At 34.2% G+C, this 17,430-nt stretch overlaps 1 protein-coding gene across 1 annotated transcript in view; it reads right to left on the bottom strand.

The window, feature by feature from the left end:
• Nucleotides 1-17,430, bottom strand: part of RALYL (RALY RNA binding protein like) — an 823,485-nt gene that overhangs the window by 687,171 nt on the left and 118,884 nt on the right. The window lies entirely within an intron of this gene.

Below are 17,430 nucleotides of genomic sequence, written 5' to 3'. Positions count from 1 at the left end.
CCTCTTGATATTATTTTCAATAAATTAGGCTAAATTCTCACATTCAGGAATTAAAACATATCTCCAAATTGGGCTAAATAAATATTTATGACAAAAATGTGTGCACATAACCCATTTACTTTTTCATATTTTAAAAATATAATTAAAACATGGATCTTTCACTCCCACTATCAACAGAACTCAAAACCGGTTTTTTTTTTACTCTTTAAGATGTTTATTACTTGAAGCAAATGTTCCAAGTTTCTTAATTGAGCCTCCATTTTAGTAGTTTGACTGTCTTACAGGTACAAAATTCTGCATGTGAAAAAGGAAGATTAGCTGTCAAAAATATAGCCTATTAAATGAATCAAAAGGATGCAAATTGTTTATGCAAATATGTCATTCAACTAAAATACTGTTTTGTTTTATTCGAAGATATTTTAAAAATACAGATATGTTATTTCCATCAACTTTACCCCAGACTTTTTTAATTTTTACCCTGCCCTGGTGATATATGTATATATGTCCAGACTACATTTCATGAATATGAATATGAATTTATATAACACTTCATTATGTTCTATAACACTTTTCCCCCTCACCATTCTCCCAAGCAAGTAATGTAAACATTATTCTTCATATAGGTAAATGACTAACCCAGAGACGTGGTGCTTGGAATCTAACTCAGATCTTGTGATTTCCACTGAACTTTGCATCACACCATGGTGCTCTCAGTTCTAATTCTTCATTGATGATAATATCTGATGTTTATAGCATTTTACAAAACAAGTTTACATATATAACTTCATCCAATTCTTACAATGAACTTTAAAAGTAGTTTCTATAAATGTTCTTACCCAATAGGAAATTGAAACTCAGAGAGGTTTAACGATCTGCTCAAGCTTATAAAAATAGTATCAAGGGGAAGTTTCAAACCCACCTGACTCTGGGTCCAGGGCTCGCTTTCACTACTTTCTGAGCCATTAAAAAAATAGTACTGCCAGTGATAGCTACATGGGTAATTTAATTCTTATGTGTGTCAACTCCATCTACCTTCAATGGCAACACTGACTATGAAGTCATCCTTGCCAGCCGCAACTCTCTCTACATGTCATAACTAAAATACTCAAATGGATCTATGATCATAATGTGGATGTTCCCTCAGATTGGCAGATTACATCCAATCCATGCCTACTTATCCCATTTGTACCTCATTCATATCCTATCATCTTATTCCTCACAGACAGTCTAATCAACATGTTAGAAGCCTTTGTCTCTTTCTCCTAACATTAAGAAAGTACCAGTAGAGAAAATGGGCTGTCAGTCCTCATTCTTAACCATATTATAAAAATAACATCTTTTATTCATTTTTTTAACAAAAATACTTGTTTATATGCTGTACCCTGTTCACATTGATGATATGGTCCTTCATTTCCTTTTGAGTGCTTCTCATTTTTAATTTTTTTTAGAACCAATCATTCTATATTCCTGTCCACACAACAATAGAGGTAGAATATTGGTTTGAAAAATATTGGTCATTGATTCTGGGAGGTCAGTCATTCACTAAAGGAGCTCTGCAATTTTCCAAAGGCAATGCAACACACTCTCCTGATACTGCTTCTTGACCAAACTCTGGCTATTTGTACTTTATGTACAAAATGTTATATAATACGCATGCATGGATTATATATATGTACATTTATGCACATATAAATATACATACATAAGTGTATATATGTGGGTATGTTTGCATAGCCCCTACAACAGGGTTGGTTGGAGTATGTTATCAACAATATAGATATAGATCCTTTTATAGTTTTTTTCTTGCTTTTATCCAATAGTTCATCTTATTATTGTTCAAGTAATGAATGTGAAGACATCTATAAGGAGTCCTTCAGCAGGTTAGATAGTCTGTATAGAAGATTTATACAGGACCATTAACAAAAGTTATACAGGCTAAACACACATCATTTGGTGGTGATCCACAGTGATAGATGGGAGCTGACTGCATCAGTGAGATACACTTAAGTATCTTTGTAGCTTAATATTATTTGCAAAGATAAGCAATTCATGAAGATGAAAATATTCATTGACTAGTATAAGTTTCTAATATTATTCCCTGTATTGATGGAGAATTCAAGAATATCAACTGGCTCAGTGTTGTAGCAGAAGAAGGAAGAAAGGGAAGAAGCAAGAAGGAAAGAAAGGTCAGAGAAACCTAAAATAGAACACAGAACAAAAGAAATTGGGTCTTCTTATTTGATTCTACTTTATTAAATGGTGATAGATCACATAAAATTTAATCATATATTTGTGTGTGTATATGTTTTTGTCAATGGTTAAATATATGTATGTATATATAATACACGCAAACACACACACATACACAGAGAGAGAGAGACAGAGAGAGAAAGGTAATCAATCCTTTCTTTTAAGGAGGTATGGGGAGAATAGAACATTTCCTTTGTTAATGTTATTCAAGGTTGCCTTTTTAGGAAGGGTGTGACTTCAGACCATAGTTAATAGCATCCTATCTGAAGAACAATCTCTTCTATAGCTATATTAGATTGAGAGTAAGCAAATTTTCATCATTTATATTCATCACATAATATTTTATTAGTTTTAATTATTCTCAATCAGCAATAAAGCCCAATGATACTATTAACTAATCATTAAAGTGTCAACTACAGCTCTTTTGCTATGATTAATAATCAACACTTTTGTAATTAATGTTTATTAGAGAACAAGAGTTTAATTTATCTGATTTTTAACACCCACAAAATCATTGAAATGTAATATGATATATTAAGGATTTTTAAAAAAGCTAAACAACTGGGAATGAAGGAGAAAAAATTGAATGTGGGAGAAAGGAAAGAAAGTCAAACAACTTCAAAGTGGCTAATTTTGTCTTCCAGACACATTCTTTATACCATGTTCCTAAGTTTGTCTTTTCCTGAAAATGTGTTCTGACTTCCTAACAATGAATTCCTGATTTCTGCTAGGCACTTTAGAAATGACGGTTCGTGAAGTAACTTCAATAGCTAAACTAGAAATGAGAGGTATATATAAATACAGAAAATTTAGTGTAATATTAATGGGTATCAATATTTCACACATCACACGTATCATTTCATTTGATACTCAAAATATGTATAGCTATAATTGTCACTATTTTGTGTATAAAGAAATTGAAATTGAGAAAAAATTACTTATCTAGGGTCATAAAGCTAGTTAGTGAATGAAGTGTATTAGGAAGCCACACCCTCCTGAATCCCAGTTCAGTAATCTATCCACAAAGAGGTCATCTGTGTCAAACTTGCTATTTGTTGTTGTTTAGTTGTGTCTGATTCTTCATGATTTCATCTGGGATTTTCTTGGCAAAGATAACTGGAGTGGTTTGCCATTTTCTTCTCCAGTTCAATTTACAGGTGAAGAAACTGAGTCAAACAGGCTTAAGTGACTTGCCCAGGGTCACACAGCTAGTAAGTGCCTGAGGCTGCATTTGAATTCAGGTCTTCCTGTTCCCAGACCCGGTGCTCTATCTACTGTGCCATCTAGCTAACAAGGTTGCATAACTTTGCAGGAAATTTATATTTATTATCCCAACCTCTTGACCTATTCCAGCACATATAATAGTACAACACAAGGTGATATCTATAAATGTGAAACTAGTTTCCTGCAACTGATGAATAGCAGCAGTCCATTTGAACAGCAATCCTCCTTTGTTTCTAATTTCAAAATTGGAAAGGCGTGTGTATGTGTGTGTATAGAAAGTGAGCCTACAAATTCACATCAAATCTTCATTTTAAAGATGATTCAGATGTTAGATCACATCAGTAATTCTTAAGCATAACTAAGTATATCAGTATTGATTCCTTTGAAAATTACAGAGAGGCAACAGGTAATGATTTTAAAAGGAATAATAAAGGTGGTACAAACAGAGGTAGGAAGGAACATTAAATAAAAATTGAATTCTAAAAGTCTTAGACAAGAATGTATTTTATTCAGTATATTTTCATTATATTTGGTATCATGTTATCTTTCAGGATTTTATTTTTCTTCACAAACTCAAAATACTAAATAACTTTCCTTTGTCAGTTAATTTTATTATGTTTTAGATCTTCATTAAACTATGCCAAAATCATAGAAATTTTATAAAATAAAGAAAACTTCCCCCTATTTTCTATGTGTATAAATATTTTAAAGAGAATCTAAGTAATATTTTAAATGTTAATTAATTAGTTAATTAATCAGTTTTAAATTTTAAACAATAGGAGGGGGGTGTTCAAGCCTGGGACATGCATTGGTGGCTATACATAATAACATTCTCCCTGAATAAAGGAAAAAAATGCAATTTAAATAAATGACCTATACTCTTTAGCTTTGTTCTGGCTTAAATTCATTTGCATGTCAAGTTCAGAATGGTTTGGGAGTTTCTAATCCTAAATCAGATAGTTACCTGGGCTGTACAAAAACCTTGGATTAAGTTTCAGACATAGGCAATTCAAAAACCAGTTTAAACACATTCTGGCCTGCTTTTGGCCCTTGACTGGAAGTAGCAGCTTATATCTTTTGCTTTGATTTTATCAGAGACTTTCTAGTTGTTGTACCCTGGAAGCCTAGAGCCCAGAAGACTGATAGATGTCTTTAAAAATGAAGTCTAGAAGATGGCAGCAAAGATAAACTCAGAAGTAATAAGATCAGCAGAGACACACAAGGTCAGTACAGTCCAGCAATAAACTAGGAAAACTAGTGGGAGAGGCTTGAGAAAAGCAGTGCAATGAGATCACTAGAAGACATCTGCTGTTCTGAAGAATGAGAAACACGAGTTCCTTGTCCGTGCATATTCTTTGGTCACAGATATTTCTTACATGTATCTGCCCTCCTTGTGTATTCCCTAGGTATGTGGGTTATCAGGGTGGGTGGAATTACTCTTATGCAATTTAATTACATGTCTTTTCTTCAAACCAATTTTATTCTCTGGCCAAATAGTAAAAGTTAACATGTGACTAGAGTCTCATGAAGTATATTGTTTTTTTCTTGGGGGGAAAGGGCAGGGGCATTGAGAGATTCACACTCACATAGTATTTTGTTCCTAGGATAACTCTGTTGGGGGAACTACATGTATAAGATGGTACATATAGCAGAGGCTACAAATAAACAAAAAATATGTATGTATATATGTATATATACACATAACACATTTATATTTACATACATACACATATTTTGCATTTTTGAAAGTTAAAGCATGATTTGACAAACTAAATAACTGAGGACCTCCTTGTTAACACAAGTAACACAGGTATGTCATTAAAAAACAACTACCATTTAATATTAATTAGGTAATGACTATTCACATTTCAAAAAGAAGGCATCATTGAAAAAAATAAATTGCTCATGGGATTCCTTTAAATAGTACATTTAACTATTTATAAATCACTTACTAATTAAAAGTAACTGGTAGGAACAGAAAAATACTGTTAAATGGTAGAATAATCATAAACAAAAATAAGATAAAATTATAATATATAAGTCAAAAGAGTACTATAATAATAAATCCTCACAATGTTGTACATAGAATAGCACCTTAATTTTTGTGCCCTCCCACATATGCTATCTTATTTAATCCTCACAACTCTTCTTTCAAGATTCAATTCAGACATTAACTTCTATGTGAAATCTTACTATTTCCTCTCCCATCCTATCTTAGATTAAAGCCATACTTCCAAAAATTAATCATGATGTTTTACCTGGACATATCTCTCTTCTTTACCTTCCTTCTCTTATATTAGAGCTATATATCCTTTTCTCTATTGATTTGTCATCTCCTTCAGTCATTCAATGTCCTATCCTTCTGTCACTATAAGTCCAGGCCTAGCTAGCACAATTTCCTACCAAGAGCAGGCACCTAATAAATGTTTGTTGTACTGAATAAAATATTTGTTGTTGAACTAAACTGAATTCTGGAGGACAAGCAAGAGTAAAACTTAACAAAAGGCTTCTTTAAAATCTCAAAATCCAACATTTAGACAACTCTGATACAATATGTGATATATATTCTGTCTTCTGAACTTCTGAGTGTATAAGTAAGCAATTTGTTTGAATTAAATATACCAAGTACTTTATTTTCTTTTGAGTATAAGGAAATATCTGATCTTAATGCTTTTTCTTCCAAGGTAATAAATCTTCTAAGAAGAGAAGAGTGAACATGTCAAATGAAATGAGTAAAGAACACTTTTACAAAATAGTGTAGACACAACTATAAATTAATACAATCCAAATAAATATAAAAGCCTAGGGAGACTCTGACCAGGGAGGTGTACAATAGTTTTGTTTAGAAGTATATGGAGGTCATGGCTTACTATAGAAGGCAGAGGGAGACGCTTCAGCTATAGAAGATAACCTGGGTAAAAGAAAATTGGGAGAAAAAAAAAAGTTAGGTATAGATGATATATAAGTTTGACTAGAAAAAAAGGTAATGCTAATATAGTGATCTACCTACTGCTTTTAAAGGGAAAAACTTGAAAGAATAAAATAGCCATTTCTTTGTTTAATGATGGCATCTATTTGTGATAATCAGTTCCTTTTTGTCCATACCTCTATGTGTGATGGCTTAGCTGTATTATTCCAGTTATATGATGATATTAATTAATCCATTCAATTAAGCCATTTAGTCAATAAACTATTCATTAAGTACCTAAAATGTGCTATGCATTTGTGTCAGCCAATGAGGATAAAAATGAAACCAAATCTGCTATCAAGGGATTAACATTTACTTCCCATCAAAGAGTAACTCCTTTGTAAAGCTGTCAGTCATATTTTGTTTTTTAGAAGCTTCACAATAATGAAGACTGGGTAGGATGGCCATATAAAGGAGTAGTAGGGAGTCCCAATGCCAACCACATCCACAAGGCTGGTGGTTAAGGTCTCAATTTGATAGTTAAGGTTTTGACTTTAGAAAGGAGTCTATTGGAACATTTCCACTTCAAGTTGGAGAGGTTTGGGAAGAAGGGGATCTATAGTCTACTTCATTTATAAAGAAGCAAGACAGTTGACAATATCAGCACTTCCTCCAGAGGACACAGTCAGGAAGACACTAAGAAAAAGACAAATCAATTGATGTTTTGATTGAGAACTGAATCTTGGATTGTAAGTTCCATGATTGGAAGGACTATGTCTTATTTTATGGCACATGGCAAATAGTAAGAACATAATAATTTTTTGTTGAATTAAAGTTTAATTTCAACCTATTCTGAGGTATTAAGCAAAGGAAACTTCTCTGACCTGCAGGATCAAAAGTGTGTACTATAGGGTTAATAAATGAAGAACGAACAGTACATTAAATGCAAGGCAGATTTTAACTTCAAGGTTAACGACCATTTGAGTCAGTTACATTTATATTGTTGCCAAGGCCTGTTGACTTCACCATTATAAACATCTCTCAAATACTCCCCCTTCTCTTCTCAGATACTGCCATCACCCTGGTATAAGACCTTTATTACCTCACTCCTCAACTATTCCAATAGCCTGATGGTTGAGCTCTATACTACAAATCTCTTCCTATCCAGGTCTATCTACTATTTAATTGTCAAAGTTATTCTCCTATAGAGTTCAAGTCTGAACATGTCACACTATTCCCTCCCTTCATCTACCCCCACTGCCACATGTACTTAAAAAACCTTAGTGACTGCCTGTTACTTCCAGGATCAAATAAAAAATACTGTTTGGCATTCGAAGCCCTTCATGACTTCCCTCCCACACCTACCCTGAACTTTCCCTTCTCTTTATACCTTACCCTTATACCACACCCCTCGTGTATTCCTTTATTCTTTGATCTAGTGACACTAACATCCTTGCTGCCTGTAAGGGTTATGGGATTTAAAGATCTCCCATGCCCCATGGACGTGCTGACATAGCAGAGCAAGAGAAAGTGAAAAGCCGAGCTAACGGTCCTGCAGTTGGCAGTTGGTGGCAGTTGCCTTTTTTTTTTTTTTTTGAGTTAGGACTCCTGCTGAGCATCGCCAGGGGCCAGAGCTGCTGGGAGCGCTCTTCCAGGATCCTGGGTAGTTGCTGTGAGTGGGGAGAGGAGGACCTTTGCCTGAGGTAGCCTGTTCTGTTTTAAAGGCTTGAAAATGTGGGTGCTTTTTACTTTATCTACCTGTGTCAATATCATAACTACTCTGATGGCTTTCACTTTCTGGTTTTGGGACTCAGTCTTTTGGTATCTTAATAAATTTTCTAGTTTATTTCCCCAAATGGCAAACCTGACGTATTTTGTGATGGATAATTATATCAGCATATTTGTAATCTCTTCGAAGCCCTTCATGACTTCCCTCCCACACCTACCCTGAACTTTCCCTTCTCTTTATACCTTACCCTTATACCACACCCCTCGTGTATTCCTTTATTCTTTGATCTAGTGACACTAACATCCTTGCTGCCCTTCAAACAAGACATTCAGCTTTTGGATCCACGCATTTTTGTCAGCTTTCCCCCTGCCTAGAATGCTCTCCCACTATATCTCTCTGCACAATATCTCAATTGCTTCAAGTCCCAAGTCTAATGCCCCTTTTTCTCCTACAAGAAGTCTTTCCCAATCCTTATCAATTCTAGAGTCTAGTCTCTGCTGGCTATTGCCTACTTTTACTGTACATAGCGTGCCTGCACATAGTTCTTTGCATGTTGTCTCTTCCATTAGACAGCACCTTTCTTTGTATTCCAGCCCTCAGCATACCACCTGGCATATAATGCTTTCTTAAAAATGTTCACTGACTGACTGACTAGTTGGATTCTCAGTTATCTTTTCATATCAGAATTCCACTTTCTAACACTCTGAAATACATTATTATGATTTGGTTAAAAATATTTCTGTCAATGAAGTGCAACACTGCAATTCATAAAAAAATTCTTTGTTGGGGTAGCTAGGTGGTGCAGTGAATAGAGCACCAGCCTCGGAGTCAGGAGGACCTGAGTGCAAATACGGCCTCAGACACTTAACACTTACTAGCCGTGTAACCTTGGGCAAGTCACATAACCCCAATTGCCCTGCTTTCCCCCCTCAAAAAAAAGCATTAAAAATCCTTTGTTAAGAAAGGCATTATAGTATAGGTGAAAAAATTGATCAGTTTTTCTGAGTCATTTTAAACTTGTGATTTTCAACACTATATATAGTTTACTAAGCATCAATGCCACAGAATTAATGATATAATCTTTTATATGACAAGATTTAACAATGAAAAATTAGTAATAATTGTCTGTCTTTCCTTTTCCTGTTTCCCTTCCCCCTTCTTTTTTCCCTGTTTTCTTCCCTTTCATTTTGTTCAAAATATCATGGAAATAAGGTCATGGACATAACAGTATCCTATCACTTTAAAATCCTTCATAATTAGAATCATAGTTTATTTATGCTGGGGTTTTCCCTTGTGCATAGCCATAAATAGAGGAAAAGGACTATGTGCAATTTTTAATCCAATTTATTAATTTCATAAAAGCTATATGTATTTTATTCCTCCTCTCTCTCATCTTAACAATTCTTTTAAAAGGAAAGAAACAGAAATCATTAGAAATGTTTAGCTAAATAATAATAGATCCATGCAAACTAAAAAGGCCCATGGTTAAGCATGCTCCCATCATGAGAAGTGACACTAATTTTAGGTTTCTGGAGCATAGTATCCTTTACTGCAATTAAAATGATTCAGAGTAGATATTTTAACATGTATTTAAACATAATGGAAAAATACTAGTTACACAATAAGAGCTTGGCCCTAGCTATCTTTTGTCATTTTCAGGGAGTAAAGATATGAACATTCTCTGCCAAATGATTTTTGACCCATGCTATTTTTGTCTAATGACTTCATACTCTTCTTTAATCCAAAAATCTCCAGGGTATGTCTAGGCTGTCTTTGATAAGGTTAAAATGCTGCTAATGTGTTAGAAGTTCCTTGTCTCTAAAATCTCTCCAGGTTCCTACAAAGCTATGTACTTCAAAAGCCCTCTACTTACTGACTAGCAAGTACAACTGTAAACTATGGGAAACTGAAGTACACATAATTGGTCCAAAAGCATCATTTGTTTGGCTCTGTTCAAAATCTAAACACTTAATTTATTTTGCTTTAAAAAAATTAGCTTAACAAAATGCCAAGGTCACTGTTGCCATAGAAGAAAAAAATAAGTTTTATATGTTATAGCATTATATTATATAGTTTCCAAATACTGTATTACATATGGCAATGAATGCTAAAAACAATCCCTATTCAAAAAGAACAATATTTTTGCGTTTTTAAATTTCTGTGCAAAACAAAAACCTTTAACATTGTGAAAAACAAGCAAAAAGCAGAAATCAATAGGTACTATGGTAGAATAAATGGAATATTTATATAAATGTCTATCACTGAAATTGCTTTACATTGTAATGTACATCTATTATGAGTATCGTATAACATGTAACATTGAATGTAACAGTTCTCCGAAGATTTCTTTGTTTCTTTTTCTTCTTTCTTTTTTTCTTTTCTTTCTTTCCTTTCTTTCTTTCTTTTTGGAGGGGGAAAGGCTGGACAATTGGGGTTAAGTGACTTGCCCAAGGTCACACAGCTAGTGTGAAGTGTCTGAGTCCAGATTTGAACTCAGGTCCTCCTGACTCCAGGGCAGGTGCTCTATTCACTGCGCCACCTAGCCGCCCCTGCCTGTGTCTACACACTTCATGATTTATTGTATCAAGAGCGGTTTTAAAGATCTTCGATTAACCTCATATATTCTTATCCTTCTAAGGTGCATCCTTAAATGTAGTGAGAGGAAACAGTTAATATATACTTTCTGAGATCAATGACGATAATTGTAAACTGAGAACCACCTATGTGGGAAACTGAATCTGGCCCAACTGCAGGATACTGACTCAATAAAGAGGCAAAGTTAGGCCAGGGACAGGCGTGCCCGTGGTCAGTGGCACTAGTTTATTTCTCATCTCAACAGCAGTTAATGAACTGAGGCCAAATGTCACTCTCCCAGGGTATAAGGGTGAAGTCCACAGCACAGAAAAAAACAAAAACACTTGCCTCTGAGAGAACTTTGTACTAGGAGTAACATGGAGGGTTAGTGCTTCATGAGCAGGAACCAACAAGGCTTATTTCTTGTCAAGGGAAATAGTTCAGAATGGCAATTTCACCACCAAGGACAGAGGAGACATAATCAAGCTTAAGGATGCTTTAGGAAGGCCAATGGGTACTTAAGAGAATGACTCAAACATAATGGTCAGCCTCCTTTGAAGATAATTCATGAACTAAATCCCAGTAGTAGATAATATGAGAATGCAAGCAGAACCATTCTCCTAAATAAAGTCGAAGAAAAATGAACATTGTTTGCTCAGGCCAATGACCACCAAATTGAAACAACATGATGTACTAAAGACAGCATGCTGATTATGCAATCAGATGTCCTGAGTTCGAATTATAATTCTGCCATTAACATCCTATCTGAATATAGGAAAAATCAATTATTCTATCTGGGATTCAGTTTTTCCTTCCTCATCTCTACCTCCTTGCTTTCCTGGTTTCCTTCAAGTATCAACCAAAGTTCTACTTTCTGTAAGATGTCTTTCCCCTTTTTCTTAATCTTTGTATTTTTCCTCATAATTATCTCCAATTTATTCTATAGATATAGATACTGTTTATTTTTTTTTTGGAGGGAGGAAGGCAGAGTAATTGAGGTTAAGTGACTTGCTCAAGGTTACACAGCTAGAAGTGTTAAGTGTCTGAGACCAAATTTGAACTCAGGTCCTCCTAACTCCAGGGCCAGTCCTCTAGTAACTGCGTCATCCAGCTGCCCTATAGATATTGTTTTTAGAAAGTTGTTTTAATGTTGTCTTCCCCATTAGACTCCAAATTCCTTGAGGTCAGGACATGTTTTCCCCTTTCTTTGCATCTTCAGCACTGAGCACAGAGTTTGTCATATAGTAGGGTCTAAATAAATGCTGGCTGATTGATTTGCTGACTTTAGGTTCTTTCTCTGTAATAAAGGGGATTAGATTAGATAATCTTTAAAGTTCCTTAGATGGCATGAGATTGGCATTGTCATGTTAAGAAAAGCCACCAAAAAAGTATAAAAACAAAAACAAGAGTATGAGGGAAAAGTTGGCAAAGAAGGTAAAAGAAAAACATATGATAAGACCCAGCTCTGCCATAATACTTAGAGCTAAGAGGTGAGGAATTATATTTTCAGAAGGCTGAAACACCAACGAGACATGTGAATGGCTCCTTAATTGTTGCTCATTTGGGATGGAGATGTCTCTAAATTTGCACCTTTCATGTTTCATTTGAGCTACTGAAATTATGCTTTGCTCACGGAGCAAAGCACCTTCTTTGATGTCAGTCCTATACCAATGTCTCCCATGTCCCATAAATCAATATAAAAGTCCTTCAGAGAGACCTTGAGAGTTTCTTTGTATCACATCTGTGTGAGCATTTTCCTTGTGAGAGTTTTCTGTAAAATAGCATTCTGGCAAACAAACACTGGATATTTGAACAACATGGCCAGTCTGTCAATTGATTAAACTTGCTAAGGAGCTAGAACAAAGCTAACAATGATCTAGTTGAAAGTAGTCAATCAGTAGGAAAGAAAGTCTAAGTAAAAGTGAGGCCTGGTTCCCTCTGGTTAGAAAATATAACACATAAACATCTTGGTAACTTATAAACTTTAAAATTTAACATATCATAATGCATTTCTGATCTATATTTTCCTTTAGTGTAGTATAGCAAAACATGCTTAAAGAAAAAAGTAAGACAAGGAAGAAGAAAAATTGGATGTCTTCTCTCATGCCAAAGATCGAAGTTGTAGGAAGCCAATCAAGGAAAAAGGTTGACAGCCAGAAAGCCAATAAGAGGAGTCATGTTCCAAAAACATGATAAAAAAAGGAAGTTAATTCTATGAAACAACAGGTTGCAATATGCCAAGGGGTCTGAAGCACTTTGTTTGACATACATATCATCCTGTTTTATTCGACTTTAATAGCATTATAGGATCACAGGTGTAGAGTAGAAAACATTCTAAGAGGGCATCTAGTCTGCCCCACTACTTTGCAGAATTAATTTGTTTCCCTAAAATCTACTAAAATTTTTTGGGCAATCTAGAATAATCTCCCCAGCCCAAATAGTTTCTTGGTATTTTAGTACTGTTTTTTTAAATTGCATTAGAGTTGCCTACTATGACATTAAGAAGGTTAAAATGACTTGGGCAGGTCCACGTAGACAATATATATTGGTCCAGGATTTGTACCTACATCTCACTAGGTCCAGGGGAGTTTCTTCATCTGTAAATGGCCAATGCCAGTGAGATCACAGGTCAAGTTCTTATTCTTATTTATTAAATTATGTTACAATAAGGGAAAACCTTGACTTCATAGGGTTTTTTTTTATCACACTAAAGGTAGCAGAATTTATATTAACATATAAAAATAAAAGAAAACCTTTCCCCAGAGTAAATTTTGAATATTTCTGTATTTTAATACAATGTAAAAGATAAACACACACCATTGGCTATTATAAGTAATAAAAGGGTCCTGTCAAAATATAGATAAATGAATCTGCAAATCACCTCAGACTGTCACACTCACCTATAAAAATAGAGCTCTCTCTGAACACTTGCTTCCAGAAACTTCCTGAACTTTTAAAAAGCTTTCAAATAGGCTTCAGACAAAATAAACAGCATTTAACAGGCACCTCTGACACTTCTTTTTAAGTGCTAATGACATCTCTACACAGCTATCTCCTTGGAACTCACACATTAATTCTGAACATTCCATTTTACAACCAGGTGTTGATAAGCATCATCCTTAGGCACACAGAAGTGTGGGAAAAGAATAATAAAAATTTTGAGCTGAGAGTAAGGCAAGGAGAGAAAACAAAAAAAGGTTGACCTTAAACTTCTAGTCAATATTTCATTTCAAGAGACATAGGGGAAAAAATTCACTGCTATTTCCTATTTATTTTTATGGAGCCAGAATATTTATATGGGTGAAAACAAAGCTCCTCTGTGAAATTTTTTTTCCAGCTGGGAGAGTTAATAAAAACAACAAAATCAACCAATTGGCCAATTCCCTTTTTGAACAATTTCAATCCTCTCAATATAAAGGTATGCAATGTTGCTAAAATACTTTCATAAAAATGTTTTAATTTTTGCTGAAAGCTTGAAAAAAGAGCTATGGGAGATAGCAGTCTCTACTTCAGTTTTCAAAGGAGAAAATTTTTTCTTCATCTGAAATGTAGGGAATATTGTTGTTGTTCTAGAAGAAGACTAATGTAGAATATTGGTATACAGTGAAGGTGTCAAACATGATCATGGGCCTTGCCTTGAAACTATGAATGCTGCCTGACACAGATTAAAATGCCTTTAAGAAATAGTATAAAAATAAATTAAAATACAATAAAACATATATAAAATTAATTTTTAAAAACTAAGTCAATATGCAGCCTACAGGGATCCTGATTAGTGTCCCTTTCTTTTCTTCTCATTTCTACTTGTTTGGCACCATTTCTTTACAGAACAAAAGACTCTTTCATATAGCATGTTCACATGTAGTTTCTTTTCTTTTTTTCCTGGCAGGTTTAAAAGGCAAGACAAAGCATTTTATCATCACAATTACTTGTTTAAACATGGCAAGCATAAGGGACTAATGGCACCTGTCAGTTTCTCCCTTAACAGTGACATTTTAAAAGTCAAGGAACCACCATCAAGCACTGTGTATATATCATATAGTAGGATACTTGCAAAGATGTCCTGCCTTTTCCTTATTCCCCCTGGAGTCAAATTGCCTGATATCCTAAAGATGAGAGAACTTAAAACTAAGAGATATCACTTCAATTTTATAAAATTATAGTTAACTAAAAGAATGATGCCAAACAATTAGGAACTATTAAGTGAAACTGAAAGCAAGTTAGTATCACAATATCATAGTCTCAGAGTAGAAAATTATTGCAGAGGGCACCTGGACCATCGTGTACAAGTAATTATCTAATCTTTACTTGAAAAACAAGTATGGATGAAGTGACCATCTCTTAAAGTAACCCATCCCATTTTTTGGTTGGCTTAAATTGTTACTTTCCCCTTAATCATCTTCTCTGAACTTTCTCCTAATTTTTAACAGCCCTATTACTCCCATTATTGCTAATTTTCCCCTCTAGTTCTTAATAAAGTAAGTTTAACTCCTCTTTCACATGACAGGCCCTGAAGACAGATTATGCTTCTTCACCCCTAAAGCTTCTTTTCTCCAGGGTAACAATTCTCAATTCATCAATCCAATTTTACTAATAAGATAACACTACTACCTGAACTTTTCCATCCTTAACAACTGCTCTGAAATTAAGAATAGGCTTGATAAAGTCATTCAATTTTCTAAAATGCTCTCCTCCTTGATTGGAAAGAAACCAATAAAAACAATAACAACATCTTACATTGGCAGAACACTAGAGATTTTCAATGTGTATTCAGATATACTCATTCATTTCCCATGGTGATGATTGTGTATTTGTGACCTAAAATGCTCAAATAGCAGATTGTATATAAGTACAAATATCCTTTATCAGGAAGCAACAGTAAAAAAAAGTGACAGTATGGAATATTTTATCCTTTGAAAAATTTATAAAGTTATAAAGTTATGTATTTGGCACTTTCCTACTTTAATTAAATGGCAAGGAATTCATTTCAAGGGAAAAATGAATTTTATTCTGCAGAGTGCATTTCAATTTCTTCCAAACACCAAATAGCTCCAAGTTGTGAATTCCTAATCACTGAACCCAATATTTTCCAATCATAAGCATAAATGGGAATTTATATTTTTGTACTAGCCATGCTAACATGGAGTTGAATTCAAACATATTCTAAACTTTCATATACTAATTTTTAAACATTTATTGATACCTTTTTTACATTGCCCGACTGCTCCCTGTATGTTTTTAAATTGCCATCTTATAACAGTGAAAAAACAGAAAAGAAAACCTAATTCATATAGCAAAAAATAATCTCATGCTATAAGTAATGTTCTATATCAATGGCCTCCATGAAGGAGGGGGTAAAGTATCTTTCCATACCTCTTTTTGTGGGGACTAAAAAGAGTACAAAGTATATACTTTGTATAAAAAAAGTATGTACTATATACATATATATATATAATATATATATATATACTTTTAAAATTTATAACATTCAACATCAATAGATTTGTAGTTATAGTTTCCATTCTCATTGTTGTAATCATTGGGTATATTGTTTTCCTGGCAGTGCTGACTTCAATTTGTATCACTTCATGTAAATGTGTCCATGACTCTCTGCATTTGTCATATACATTTCTTATTGCACAGTAATATTCTATTCACAAACTATGATGTGGTTAGTCATACCTCAAATAAGGGATATCTACTTTATTTGTAATTCTTTGCTACCACAAAAAAAAATGTTTCTATAAATATTTGGGTTTATTTGGAAGCCTTTTTTCCCCAATTATTTTCTTGGTGGGGGGGGGGGTTAGAAACTTAACAAGTGAATCTCTAGATCAAATTATATATATATATATATGTGTGTGTGTGTGTGTATGTATGTATGTATGTATAATTTGTGTGTATGTATATGTGCATATATATACATATATGCCATTTTATATAATTCTAAATTACTTTTTTTCTAATAGCTGTAGTAATTCACAATGAGGGGAAGGTAGATGAACATGAGTACTGTGATCTTCAGGAAAACATCACTCCAAATAAAGAAATCCCCAAGGCCAAAAAAACCGAGCTATGGGGTGCATCAAGAGAAACCCTCAGGCTGTATTTTATTCCTCTTTTGTTGTCTTGCTGGCAACAAAAAGATGAGCCAGACTGATTCTATCTTGAAGGATTCTTCCACTAGCTTAGAGATTACCTACCACAGAGCAATGTATTTTCCTTACAAGAACAAAAATGATCTCTATCAACTTTTGAGATTCAGGTTTTCACACTCCCCTACCCCAGCCCCATTCCTTTCTACTGAGGATTAATGCTGTTTGTCTGTGTTCTGAGTGAGCCTAAAAAGGAATAAAAACCCAAATATATACCAGATGCTACAATCTTCCACAGCATACTAATAATAGATTCCCACCCCCCATTTTGGCTACTTATTTGACCCCCAGTCAGCCAATCTAGCTGGAAAGTGAGATTCTCCCTGAAATCTCCAGGTATATATATACAGTCTAAGAAAAATCTTTACAACAGTGGCTTGACTAACAACGTAAATAGTGTGTCTGTCTTTTCACAATCTCTCCAACATCAACTAGTCCTATCTTTTGGCAACTTTCCTGGGTGTCTGAGGCAAAACCTCAAGTGGCTAAAACAATTTCAAAGAATTCTTGCCTAGAAATGTATTTGTTCTATCTAGTAATTAATAAAAAGCAACAACAAAATATTTTTACTATATAATTGAAAATAAAAC

The sequence above is a fragment of the Petaurus breviceps genome, unplaced genomic scaffold (assembly GCF_028583685.1).
Source record: "Petaurus breviceps papuanus isolate PSGF00001 unplaced genomic scaffold, PetGlider_PUasm1.0 38, whole genome shotgun sequence".
In the NCBI taxonomy this organism is placed as follows: domain Eukaryota; kingdom Metazoa; phylum Chordata; class Mammalia; order Diprotodontia; family Petauridae; genus Petaurus; species Petaurus breviceps.
This window is presented reverse-complemented; position numbering and strand designations above follow the sequence as displayed.